Below are 14,724 nucleotides of genomic sequence, written 5' to 3'. Positions count from 1 at the left end.
GAGGTTGGCAAAGGTTTCAGCTAGGTCAGCCAGTTGGTAGGAACTTTACGTGACTTGACCAGAATGTCATCCATGTATGCTTCCACATTCCGACTGATCTGAGTGAGCAAACACTTCTGAATCATCCGCATGAATGTGGCTCTGGCGTTCTTCAAACCGAATGGCATAGTGACATAACAGAAGCACCCAAATGGGGTGATGAAAGCTGTTTTTATCTCATCGGGTCCATACAGACGGATCTGATGATACCCGGAATAAGCATCCAAAAAGGACAAACGCTCACACCCCGCGGTCGAGTCGACTATTTGGTCAATGCGAGGGAGAGGAAAGTGATCTTTCGGGCAGGCCCGATTGATATGTTTGAAGTCGATGCACATGTGAAGTGAGTCATCCTTCTTTGGGACCATGACAACATTAGCTAACCACTCGGAGTGGTAAATTTCTCGCATAAACTCAGCTGCTAGAAGTCGAGCCACTTCTTCACCGATTGCCTTCCTCTTCTGTACGGCGGACCGTCGAAGATGTTCTTTGACTGGTTACACTTTTGGGTCGACTCGCAAATGTGCTCACCAGTCCCCTGGGAACACCTGGCATGTCAGAATGTTTCCATGCAAAAATGTCGCAGTTCTCACGGAGGAACTGGATGAGCGCTTCTTCCTATTTGGAGTCGAGTGTTGTTGAAATGTGAGTCAGAGCAGCATTGGGATCCGTCAGGTGAATGTGAATCGACTTTGTTTCACCAGACGACTGGAATGCTGAATCCGTGGCAGGCTTCTTAGCTCGCAACAAATCACTCGGATCTGCATTTTTTGATATTCCTGCAATTCCACTACTGCCATCTGTGCATCGGTGATCTTTGAGCCTTTCTGGAAGCACTCTTCTGCCTTCTTTCGATTGCCAGTGATAGTGATCACCCCTTTGGGACCAGGCATCTTCAATTTGAGGTACACATAACATGGTCGAGCCATAAAACGTGCATAAGATGGCCTGCCCAGAATAGCATGATAAGCACTCTGGAAATCCACAACTTCAAATGTCAACTTTTCTTTGCGGTAATTCTTGGAATCTCCGAACACTACATCAAGGGCGATCTGGCCGAGTGATGCAGCCTTCTTGCCAGGAATGACTCCATGGAAACCCATATTGCTTTCACTGAGTCTGGACATCGGAATGCCCATTCCTTTCAATGTCTCTGCATACAGTATATTCAGACCACTGCCACCATCCATCAGAACCTTAGTCAATCAAGTGCCTTCGACTACTGGGTCGACCACCAGCGCTTGCCTCCCAGGGTGGCTATATGCGCCAGGTGATCGGACTGGTCGAATGTAATGGCAGTCTGAGACCACTTCAAATAACTTGGTGTCACTGGGGCGACCATGTTCACCTCTCTGTTGATGACTTTCAATCGACTCTTACTCTCAACATCAGCGAAAATCATCGAGTGGACTTGACGTGGGGGTAACCATCATCGTCCCCTTCCTCGTCCTCAACTTTGTTCGCTTCCTTCTCCTTTTCCTTGGGCTGTTTCCCTTGGAATTGCTGAATTAGGAGTCGACACTGTCGAGTGGTATGCTTTGGGTAAATGAAATTTCCCTCTTCATCTTTCTTGGTGTGAATGTGGCATGGTAAATCTAGTACATCATTTCCATACTGATCTTTTACTTTTATTGGGGTTCCACGGTCCTTTGGGTTTCCCCTTGAACTTCCCTTGAGTTATGGCCAAGGCTTCTCCAGGAGCAGTTGGCTCGGCTTTGCGCTTCTGCTTCCGACTGGAGTTCCCTCCTCCGGTTTCATGGGCGACTGTTTTGTGCTTGCCACTCCGGAGTCGGTCTTCTTCTTCAGCATTGGCGTACTTGGTGGCAATCTCCATCATCCGAGTCAGAGTCATATCTCTTGTCTGACCGAATTTCAGATTCAACTCCCGATACTTAACGCCTTGTTTGAAGGCACAAATTGCTTGGTGATCTGACACATTCTCCACCGTGTGGTGCAACGTGATCCATCTCTGGATATAATCCCTCAAAGTTACATTCGGTTTTTGAACGCAACACTGTAATTTTGTCAACCCTGCTGGCCGCTTGCAAGTACCTTCAAGTGCTCTGACAAATACTCGAGCAAGATCTTCCCAAGTATAAATACTACCAGGAGCTAACTGATTAAGCCACGCCCTGGCCGAGCCCTCTAACATCAAAGGAAGGTGCTTCATGGCCACTTCATCGTTGCCACCGCCAATCTGCACAGCCACTCGGTAATCCTCAAGCCAAGTGTCAGGCTTGGACTCACCAGTGAACTTATTGACTCCACTTGCCAACCTGAAGTTGGGAGGAATCACCGCAGCCCTGATGGCTCTGCTGAAGCACTCGGGACCTGAGACATGCACTCTGCTGCTGGTTGGAAAATCTCTGTCGGGGCCTTCTCCGTGAGCTCTGTTTCTGTCGACCAGACCCTGAACGAGAATAGATCTCACATCAAAGCCCAGTTCCCTGGGGTCGACTGGAATCCTTTCGCCCACCACTGTGAAGACGTCTGTCATCCTGCTGCCGAGGCATGTATGATCCACTCCTTGGGGGAGGCGTGGGCACTCGACGACGATCATCGTGATCGAGTTGGTGATCATACTGCTCACGGTTTCTATACTGATCTCGTTGGTCTCCACGTCCCTCACGCCTCGAGGGCGATCTTGGGATGTGAGCCGACTGGACTGTGTCTGCAACCACGGATCTGCTATGAATCCTATTCCGCGACTGAGATACTACTGTATTCTGCTCTCCCGTGGCTCGGAGCAATTAGCGCGGATCTGCACCAAACCTCGACCAGCTTCTGACTGGGAAGGTTGAATTGACTCTGCTATTCGGGCCGCAACTGCGAGATTCTGGATTGGAGTTCGGTATACCTGAGTCGGAGGTGGAAAAAGTTGACGTCGACTGGATTCGGGAGCACGCTGTCGAGCACGCTCGTCGAGTGCGCGCTGGAGGTTCTCCAGTCGAGTGCGCTCAGCCAAGTTGGCCAGGCGCGCCTCCTCCAAGGCCTGGGCCTCAGGGGTTTCTCCAACAATAGGAGTGTGAAGTGCATCCATGTTCCGGTGGCGAAGTTCCTCCCTCCTCTGCGAAGAGAGGGGTTCGGGTTGGTACTCTTCGTGAACACGCGACGGATTGCCGCCACCATCGCCTCCGTCCTCATGGGTGAAGCCAGGAGTACTACGTGGTCCATTCACCATCAAAACTTCCGCCGCGGGGTCGCTACTGTCGCACTCAGATGCAGTCTCTACGGAGCCAGTCGAACAGGCCGTAGAGAGTTTCGTCGGGCTCGATTGCCGCGACTTGGGGGGTGGCCGACTGGCGAGCCACCACATGCCTCACCCACCGCTGAAAACTCGATCGACCGGAACGTTTGCTCTGGAGGGCTGCAGGGAGGGAGGTCAGCACTGGAGCCGACCGATACTGAGTCGACGACTGCCGTAGGAGGATGCCACGGACGCACGCGCGAAAGTGCGTTGCCCCGCGGACGGGGAGCGCCTCGACGTCAAGTGGCGCTTCCTGGAGCCAAGCGGAGTCGTCGGCGATGGATACGAGCGCACCGAGATGGATCTCATGGCCCTCGGCCAAACCTCCGCCTGGAACCATGTTGATGGGGATCGGAAAAATCACAACTTCTCCAACAAGTCGCTAAAACACCGGCCCCATGGTGGGCGCCAACTGTCGTGGTTCTATGTCTAATAGTAGAATAGGGGGTAGGGATGTAGAGGCAAGATCCTAGCTATGGAGGAGTTGTACACGTGAGTTTTACGAGTTCAGGCCCTTCTCGGAGGAAGTAACAACCCTACATCTCGGAGCCCGGAGGCGGTCGACTGGATTATATGCGTGTGAGTTACAGGGGGTGCGAACCCTTGTCCCTGAGGAGGGGGGTGGCTTATATAGAGTTCGCCAGACCCCTCCCCCCCTCAGTTACAAAGGGTTTAAGGTACATAAAGATGGAGACGTTACTGGTAAGGCCTGTATTTAAGTGCTATAAATGACAATTAAGCCTACAAGTAAATGCTCGACCATTGTTCGTGCAAAGTGGCTTTAGCTCTTCTATCTGTCGAGTGACTTCTGCGACGGTCGAGTGACATTGATTCTTCCGAGAGGAACGTCTATGGTCGAGTGGATGATGATACCCTTTGAATGATCCTGGCTTTAGGGTGCTGTCCTAGGGGAGGATGTCTAGGTCAGGTCCATGACCCTACCCTAGGTACATAGCTTCATCAGTGCTTGATCCCAGTGACATAAAGGGAAACGACACGTATTGTATTGTTGCCATCGGCGATAAAAAGATGGGGTTTATATCATATTGCATGAGTTTATCCCTCTACATCATGTCATCTTGCTTAAGGTGTTACTCCGTTCTTATGAACTTAATACTCTAGATGCATGCTGGATAGCGATCGATGTGTGGAGTAATAGTAGTAGATGCAGAATCGTTTCGGTCTACTTGTCTCGGACGTGATGCCTATATACATGATCATGCCTAGATATTCTCATAATTGTTCGCTTTTATATCAATTGCTCGACAGTAATTTGTTCACCCACCGTAATACTTATGCTATCTTGAGAGAAGCCACTAGTGAAACCTATGACCCCCGGGTCTATTTTCCATCATACAAGTTTCCAATCTACTTTAATTTGCAATCTTTACTTTCAATCTATATCATAAAAATACCAAAAATATTTATCTTATTATTATCATCTCTATCAGATCTCACTCTTGCAAGTGGTCGTGAAGGGATTGACAACCCCTTGATCGCGTTGGTTGCGAGGTTCTTATTTGTTTGTGTAGGTACGAGGTGACTCACGCATGGTCTCCTACTGGATTGATACCTTGGTTCTCAAAAACTAAGGGAACTACTTACGTTGCTTTACTGGACCACCCTTTCCTCTTCAAGGGAAAACCAACGCAGTGCTCAAGAGGTAGCAAGAAGGATTTCTGGCGCCGTTGCCGGGGAGATCTACGCCAAGTCAAGACATACCAAGTACCCATCACAACTCTTATCCTTCACATTACATTATTTGCCATTTGCCTCTCGTTTTCCTCTCCCCCACTTCACCCTTGCCATTTTATTCGCCCTATTTTCCTTTCGCCCTCTCTTTCCGTTCGCCTCTTTTTTGCTTGCTTCGTCGTTATGACTAGTCCTTTATCTACTCCTCTGTCTACCAATTTTGAAGTTCTCCACTTCAAACAGGGTTAAGGAGAAAACTTAAAAGATGCTTGGTATAGGATGATAAAATCTTATCATGATTGCACTTTAGAGGGAGACTCTAATATTTTACTTCGTAATTTTTATATTGGGCTTACCATACCTCATAGGCAACTCCTTGATTTTGCCGCCAAAGGGAATTTTATTAATATTGATCCTAGTGTTGCTTATGAAATTATAGAAGGGATAGTAGGAATACTTCCCCCACAAAAGGGATCATCTCCTGAGGGAACCCAAATCTTAGAGAAATTATGCAAATTGCAAAAGTCTATTGAACCTCTTAAAAATGTTGGAGGGAACGTTCACTGCATGCATACATTGATTACACTTTGCAATAAACGGCTGGATGCTCTAGATCTAAAAATCTCCGAGTATGAAGAGAAACATAAAGAACCTCCCGGATTCGAGCATAACTCCATTAAAAGATAAATACCAAAGATGGCAATACCTAGATCTATCCTTGCTTTTATGCCTAGCTAAGGGCGTTAAACGATAGCGCTTGTTGGGAGGCAACCCAATTTTATTTTTATTCGTTGCTTTTTGATCCTGTTTAGTAATAAAAAATTTATCTATCCTCTGTTTTGGTTGTGTTTTTTGTGTTTAATTAGTGTTTGTGCCAAGTAGAACCGTTGGGAAGACTTGGGGAAAGTGTTTTTGATCTTGCTGTAAAAAATAGAAACTTTACCGCTCATGAGAATTGCTGCCATTTTTTATTTGAGAGTTCTATTTAGTTAATTCTTTTTGCATATGATTAATAGATAAATTCCTCACGTCCAGAAATTTATTTTAGAATTTTTACGGTTCCATAAGTGGTCGAAACCTACAGATTACTACAGACTGTTCTGTTTTTGACAGATTATGTTTTTCATGTGTTGTTTGCTTATTTTGATGAATCTATGGCTAGTAAAAGAGTTTATAAACCATAGAGAAGTTGGAATACAGTAGGTTTAACACCAATATAAATCAAGAATGAGTTCATTACAGTACCTTTAAGTGGTGGTTTGTTCTCTTTTACTAACGGAGCTCATGAAGATTTTCTTTTAAGTTTTGTGTTGTGAAGTTTTCAAGTTTTGGGTAAAGATTTGATGGATTATGGAACAAGGAGTGGAAAGAGCCTAAGCTTTGGGATACCCATGGCACCCCAAGGTAAAATACAAGGACACAAAAAAGCCTAAGCTTGGGGATGCCCCGGAAGGCATCCCCTCTTTTGTCTTCGTCTATCGGTAACTTTACTTGGAGCTATATTTTTATTCGCCACATGATATGTGTTTTGCTTGGAGCGTCTTGTATGATTTGGGTCTTTGATTTTTAGTTTACCACAATCATCCTTTCTGTACACACCTTTTCGGAGAGACACACCTGAATTGGAATTTATTAGAATACTCTATGTGCTTCACTTATATCTTTTGAGCTATATAGTTTTTGCTCTAGTGCTTCGCTTATATCTTTTAGAGCACGACGGTGGTTTTATTTTATAGAAATAATTGATCTCTCATGCTTCACTTATATCATTTTGGGAGTACTTTAGAACAGCATGGTAATTCACTTTGGCTATAAATTTTAAATGCTAAGAGAAGTTGGATGCTTGATAGATGGTTTTGAGATATAAAGGTGGTAATATTAGAAGTGAGCTAGTTGAGTAATTGTGAAATTGATGAATACTTGTGTTGAAGTTGGCAAGTCTCGTAGCATGCATGTATGGTGAACGTTATGTGACAAATTTGAAGCATGGGGTGTTCTTTGATTGCTTTCCTTATGAGTGGCGATCGGGGACGAGCGATGGTCTTTTCCTACCAATCTATCCCCCTAGGAGCATGCACGTAGTGCTTGGTTTTGATGACTTGTAGATTTTTGCAATAAGTATGTGAGTTCTTTATGACTAATGTTGAGTCCATGGATTATACGCACTCTCACCCTTCCATCATTCCTAGCCTCTTCGGTACCGTGCATTGCCCTTTCTCACCTTGAGAATTGGTGCAAACTTCGTCGGTGCATCCAAACCCCGTGATATGATATGCTCTATCACACATAAGCCTCCTTATATCTTCCTCAAAACAGCCACCATACCTACCTATTATGGCATTTCCATAGCCATTCCGAGATATATTTCCATGCAACTTTCCACTGTTCCATTTATTATGACACACATCATCATTGTCATATTGCTTTGCATGATCATGTAGTTGACATCGTATTTGTGGCAAAGCCACCATTCATAATTTTTTCATACATGTCACTCTTGATTCATCGCAATCCCGGTACACCGTCGGAGGCATTCACATAGAGTCATATTTTGTTCTAAGTATCGAGTTGTAATTCTTGAGTTGTAAGAAAATAAAAGTGTGATGATCATCATTAGAGCATTGTCCCATGTGAGGAAAGGATGATGGAGACTATGCTTCCCCCACAAATCATGATGAGACTCCGGACGAAAAAAGAGAGAAAGAAAAGAGGCCAAAATAAAAAAATAAAGAAGCCCAAATAAAAAAATATAATATATATATAAATGAGAGAAAAAGAGAGAAGGGGCAATGTTACTATCCTTTTTCCACACTAGTGCTTCAAAGTAGCACCATGATCTTCATGATAGAGAGTCTCTTATTTTGTCACTTTCATATACTAGTGGGAATTTTCCATTATAGAACTTCACTTGTATATTCAAATGGTGGGCTTCCTCAAATGCCCTAGGTCTTCGTGGGCAAGCGAGTTGGATGCACACCCACTTAGTTTCATTGATGAGCTTTCATATATTTATAGCTCTAGTGCATCCATTGCATGGCAATCCCTACTCCTTGCATTGACATTAGTCGGTGGGCATCTCCATAGCCCATTGATTATCCGCATCAATGTGAGACTTTCTCCCTTTTTTCTCTTCTCACACAACCTCAATCATCATATTCTATTCCACCCATAGTGCTATGTCCATGGCTCGCGCTCATATATTGCATGAAAGTTGAAAGAGTTTGAAAAGGCTAAGTATGAAACAATTGCTTGGCTTGTCATTGGGGTTGTGCATGATGAGAGCATTTTGTGTGATGAAAATGAAGCATGGCCAAACTATATGACTTTGTAGGGATAAGTTTTCTTTGGCTATGCTATTTTGATAAGACATAATTGCTTGATTAGCATACTTGGAGTATTACTATTTTTATGTCAACAATAAACTTTTATCTTGAATCTTTTGGATCTGAACATTCATGCCACAATAGAGAAAAATACATTGAAGAATATTCTAGGAAGCATTCCCCATCAAAAATTCTGTTTTTATCATTTACCTACTCGAGGACGAGGAGGAATTAAGCTTGGGGATGCTGATACGTGTCCAACGTATCTATAATTTTTGATTGTTCCATGCTATTATATTATCTGTTTTGGATGTTAATGGGATTTATTTACACTTTTATATTATTTTTGGGACTAACCTATTAACCGGAGGCCCATCCAAATTGCTATTTTTTGCCTATTTCAGTGTTTTGTAGAAAAGGAATATCAAACGGAGTCCAAACGGAACGAAACCTTCGGGAACGTGATTTTTGGAACAAACGTGATCCAGGGGACTTGGAGTGGACGTCAAGCAATCAACAAGGCGGCCACGAGGCAGGGGCGCGCCCACCCCTCTAGGCATGCCCTCCACCCTCGTGGGCCCCTCGTTGCTCCACCGACCTACTTCTTCCTCCTATATATATATCCACATACCCCGCAAACATCCAGGATCACCACGAAACCCTATTTCCACCGCCGCAACCTTCTGTACCCAAGAGATCCCATCTTGGGGACTTTTCCGGAGCTCCGTCGGAGGGGGCATTAATCATGGAGGGCCTCTATATCAACTCCATGGCCCCTCCGATGATGTGTGAGTAGTTTACTTCAGATTCAAGTAGCTAGATGGTTTCTTCTCTCTCTTTGGATCTCAATACAAAGTTCTCCTCGATTCTCTTGGAGATCTATTCGATGTAACTCTTTTTGCGGTGTGTTTGTCGAGATCCAATGAATTGTGGGTTTATGATCAAGTCTATCTATGAACAATATTTGAATCTTCTCTGAATTCTTTTATGCATGATTGGTTTATCTTTGCAAGTCTCTTGGAATTATCAGTTTGGTTTGGCCTACTAGATTGATCTTTCTTGCAATGGGAGAAGTGCTTAGCTTTGGGTTCAATCTTGCGGTGCTTGATCCCAGTGACAGAAAGGGAAACAACACGTATTGTATTGTTGCCATCAAGGATAAAAAGATGGGGTTTATATCATATTTCATGAGTTTATCCCTCTACATCATGTCATCTTGCTTAAGGCGTTACTCCGTTCTTATGAACTTAATACTCTAGATGCAGGCTGGATAGCGGTCGATGTGTGGAGTAATAGTAGTAGATGCAGAATCGTTTCGGTCTACTTGTCTCGGACGTGATGCCTATATACATGATCATTCCTAGATATTCTCATAATTATTCGCTTTTCTATCAATTGCTCGACAGTAATTTGTTCACCCACCGTAATACTTATGCTATCTTGAGAGAAGCCACTAGTGAAACCTATGGCCCCCGGGTCTATTTTCCATCATACAAGTTTCCAATCTACTTTATTTTGCAATCTTTACTTTCAATCTATATCATAAAATATCAAAAATATTTATCTTATTATTATCATCTCTATCAGATCTCACTCTTGCAAGTGGCCGTGAAGGGATTGACAACCCCTTTATCGCATTGGTTGTGAGGTTCTTATTTGTTTGTGTAGGTACGAGGTGACTCGTGCGTGGTCTCCTACTGGATTGATACCTTGGTTCTCAAAAACTGAGGGAAATACTTGTGCTGCTTTACTGCACCACCCTTTCCTCTTCAAGGGAAAACCAACGCAGTGCTCAAGAGGTAGCAAGGCCATATCTGCATATGCTAGGCTCGTCAAGTTTAACCCGAGTATTCTGCACGTGCAAAACTGGCTTGCACCTGTTGTATGTGAACGTAGAGCTTATCACACCCGATCATCACGTGGTGTCTCAGCACGACGAACTGTCGCAGCGGTGTATACTCATGGAGAACACTTATAGCTTGAAATTTAGTGAGGGATCATCTTATAATGCTACTGCCGTACTAAGAAAAATAAGATGCATAAAAGATAAACATCACATGCAATCAAAATATGTGACATGATATGGCCATCATCTTGTGCCTTTGATCTCCATCTCCAAAGCACCGTCATGATCTCCATCATCACTGGCTTGACACCTTGATCTCCACCGTAGCGTCGTTGTCGTCTCGCCAACTATTGCTTGTACGATTATCACTATCGCTTAGTGATAAAGTAAAGCAATTACATGGTGATTGCATTTCATACAATAAAGCGACAACCATAAGGCTCCTGTCAGTTGCTGATAACTTTTACAAAACATGATCATCTCATACAACAACTTATATCTAATCACGTCTTGACCATATCACATCACAACATGCCCTGCAAAAACAAGTTAGACGTCATCTACTTTGTTGTTGCAAGTTTTACGTGGCTGCTACGGGCTTCTAGCAAGAACCGTTCTTACCTACGCATCAAAACCACAACGATCTTTCATAAAGTGTGCTGTTTTAACCTTCAACAAGGACTGGCTGTAGTCAAAATCGATTCAACTAAAGTTGGAGAAACAGACACCCGCCAACCACCTTTATGCAAAACAAGTTGCATGTCTGTCGGTGGAACCGGTCTCATGAACGTGGCCATGTAAGGTTGGTCCGGGCCGCTTCATCCAACAATACCACCGAATCAAAGTAAGACGTTGGTGGTAAGCAATATGACTATTATTCACCCACAACTCTTTGTGTTCTACTCGTACATATCATCTACGCATAGACCTGTCTCGGATGCCCCTGTTGGGGAACGTAGCATGCAATTTCAATAAAATTCATACGATCATGCAAGATCTATCTAGGAGATGCATAGCAACGAGAGAGAGAGAGTGTGTGTCCACGTACCTTCGTAGACCAAAAGAGGAAGCGTTAGGTTAATGCGGTTGATGTAGTCGAACGTGTTCACGATCCAACCGATCTAGTACCGAACGTACGGCACATCCGAGTTCGGTACACATTTAGCTCGATGACGTCCCTCGAACTCTTGATCTAGTAGAGGGTCGAGGGAGAGTTCCGTCAGCATGATGGCATGATGATGGTGATGGTGATGTGATCCACGCAGGGCTTCGTCTAAGCACTACGACGCTATGACCGGTGGAGTAAACTATGGAGGGGGGCACCGCACACGGTTAAGAGAACAATTGATGTGATTTTGGGGTGCCCCCTGCCACTATATATGAAGGAGGGGAGGAGGAGGCGGCCGGCCAGGAGGGGCGTGACATGGGGGACTCCTACTAGGACTCCACTCCTAGTAGGATTCTCCCCGCCCCCCTTTTTCCTTTCTTACCGGAGAGGAAAAGGAAGGAGAGGGAGAGGGAGAGGGAAAGGGGGGCCGCGCCCCCTCCTCCTTGTCCTATTCGGACTCCCTTGGAGGGGGGCATGCACCACCCCTCGCGGCTTCCCTCTCTCTCCCCTAAGGACCAATACTTCCCCGGGGGGTTCCGGTAACCCCTCGGTACTCCGGTAAAATACCCGAACCACTCAAAACCATTCCGACGTCCAAATACCACCATCCAATATATGAATCTTTACCTCTCGACTATTTCGAGACTCCTCGTCATGTCCGTGATCTCATCTGGGCTCCGAACGAACTTCGGTCACCAAAACACATAACTCATAATACGAATCGCCATCGAATATTAAGCGTGCGGACCCTACGAGTTCGAGAACTATGTAGACATGACCGAGACACATCTCCGGTCAATAACCAATAGCGGAACCTAGATGCTCATATTGGTTCCTACATATTCTAAGAAGATCTTTATCAGTCAAACCACAATAACAACATACGTTATTCCCTTTGTCATCGGTATGTTACTTGCCTGAGATTCGATCGTCGGTATCATCATACCTAGTTCAATCTTGTTACCGGCAAGTCTCTTTACTCGTTTCGTAATGCATCATCCTGTAACTAAATCATTAGTCACATTGCTTGCAAGGCTTATAGTGATGTGCATTACCAAGAGGGCCCAGAGATACCTCTCCGATACTCGGAGTGACAAATCCTAATCGTGATCTATGCCAACCCAACAAACACCTTTGGAGACACCTGTAGAGCATCTTTATAATCACCCAGTTACGTTGTGACGTTTGATAGCACACAAGGTATTCCTCCGGTATCCGGGAGTTGCATAATCTCATAGTCAAAGGAATATGTACAAGTCATGAAGAAAGAAATAGCAATAGAACTTAAGGATCACTATGCTAAGCTAATGGATGGGTCTTGTCCATCACATTATTCTCCTAATGATGTGATCCCGTTCATCAAACAACAACACATGTCTATGGTTAGGAAACTTAACCATCTTTGATTAACAAGCTTGTCTAGTAGAGGCTTACTAGGGACACTGGTTTTGTCTATGTATCCACACATGTATCAAGTTTCCAGTTAATACAATTCATAATAAACATTTATCATGATATAAGCAAAATAACAACTATATTATTGCCTCTAGGGAATATTTCCTTCATATATATGTCTTGCATATGAATACTCGTCGTGACAATGGGGTATCATATTGATTCACTTGATATATGTTTTGGCACTCAACTCACGGATTCCCGAGGTGACATTGGGGTAATCTATGCATAGGGGTTGATGCATGATACCTCTCCAACGTATCTATAATTTTTGATTGTTCCATGCTATTATATTATCAACCTTGGATGTTTTATATGCATTTATATGCTATTTTATATGATTTTTGGGACTAACCTATTAACCCAGAGCCTAGTGCCAGTTTCTGTTTTCCCCTTGTTTCAGTGTTTCGCAGAAAAGGAATATCAAACGGAGTCCAAACGGAATGAAACCTTCAGAAAAGTTATTTTTTGGAAAGAAAGCAATACAGGAGACTTGGAGTGCACGTCAGGGGATCAACGATGAGAGCATGAGGTAGGGGGCGTGCCCACCCCCCTTGGGCGCGCCCTCCACCCTCGTGGGCCCCTCGTGTCTCCCCTGATGTATTTCTTCCGCCTATATATATCCATATACCCTAAAACTATTGAGGAGCACAATAGATCGGGAGTTCCACCTCTAGAAGCCTCCGTAGCCTCCGGAAACCAATCTAGACCCGTTCTGTCACCCTGCCGGAGGGGGAATCCTTCTCCGGTGTCCATCTTCATCATCTCTGTGCTCTCCATGACGAGGATGGAGTAGTTCTCCCGCGGGGCTGAGGGTATGTACCAGTAGCTATGTGTTTGATCTCTCTCTCTCTCTCTCGTGTTCCTGAGGTGTTATGATCTTGATGTATCGCGAGCTTTGCTATTATAGTTGGATCTTATGATGTTTTCTCCCCCCTCTACTCTCTTGTAATGGATTGAGTTTTCCCTTTGAAGTTATCTTATCGGATTGAGTCTTTAAGGATTTGAGAACACTTGATGTATGTCTTGTCGTGCTTATCTGTGGTGACAATGGGATATCACGTGATCCACTTGATGTATGTTTTGGTGATCAACTTGCGGGTTCCGCCCATGAACCTATGCATAGGGGTTGGCACATGTTTTTGTCTTGACTCTCCGGTAGAATCTTCGGGGCACTCTTTGAAGTTCTATGTGTTGGTTGAATAGATGAATCTGAGATTGTGTGATGCATATCGCATAATCATACCCACGGATACTTGAGGTGACATTGGAGTATCTAGGTGACATTAGGGTTTTGGTTGATTTGTGTCTTAAGGTGTTATTCTAGTACGAACTCTAGGGCTGTTTGTGACACTTATAGGAATAGCCCAACGGATTGATTGGAAAGAATAACTTTGAGGTGGTTTCGTACCCTACCATAATCTCTTCGTTTGTTCTCCGCTATTAGTGACTTTGGAGTGACTCTTTGTTGCATGTTGAGGGATAGTTATGTGATCCAATTATGTTATTATTGTTGAGAGAACTTGCACTAGTGAAAGTATGAACCGTAGGCCTTATTTCCTAGCATTGCAATACCGTTTGTGCTCACTTTTATCATTAGTTACCTTGCTTTTTTATATTTTCAGATTACAAAAACATTTACCTACCATCCATATACCACTTGTATCACCATCTCTTCGCCGAACTAGTGCACCTATATAATTTACCATTGTATTGGGTGTGTTGGGGACACAAGAGACTCTTTGTTATTTGGTTGCAGGGTTGCTTGAGAGAGACCATCTTCATCCTACGCCTCCTACAAATTGATAAACCTTAGCTCATCCACTTGAGGGAAATTTGCTATTGTCCTACAAACCTCTGCACTTGGAGGCCCAACAACGTCTACAAGAAGACGGTTGTGTAGTAGACATCAAGCTCTTTTCTGGCGCCGTTGTCGGGGAGGTTAGCGCTTGAAGGTATATCTTTAGATCTTGCAATCGAATCTTTTTGTTTCTTGTTTTAGCACTAGTTTAGT

The sequence above is a fragment of the Triticum urartu genome, chromosome 3A (assembly GCF_056163025.1).
Source record: "Triticum urartu cultivar PI428250 chromosome 3A, HENAU_Tu73, whole genome shotgun sequence".
NCBI lineage: Eukaryota > Viridiplantae > Streptophyta > Magnoliopsida > Poales > Poaceae > Triticum > Triticum urartu.
Note: the sequence above shows the minus strand (reverse complement) of the source record.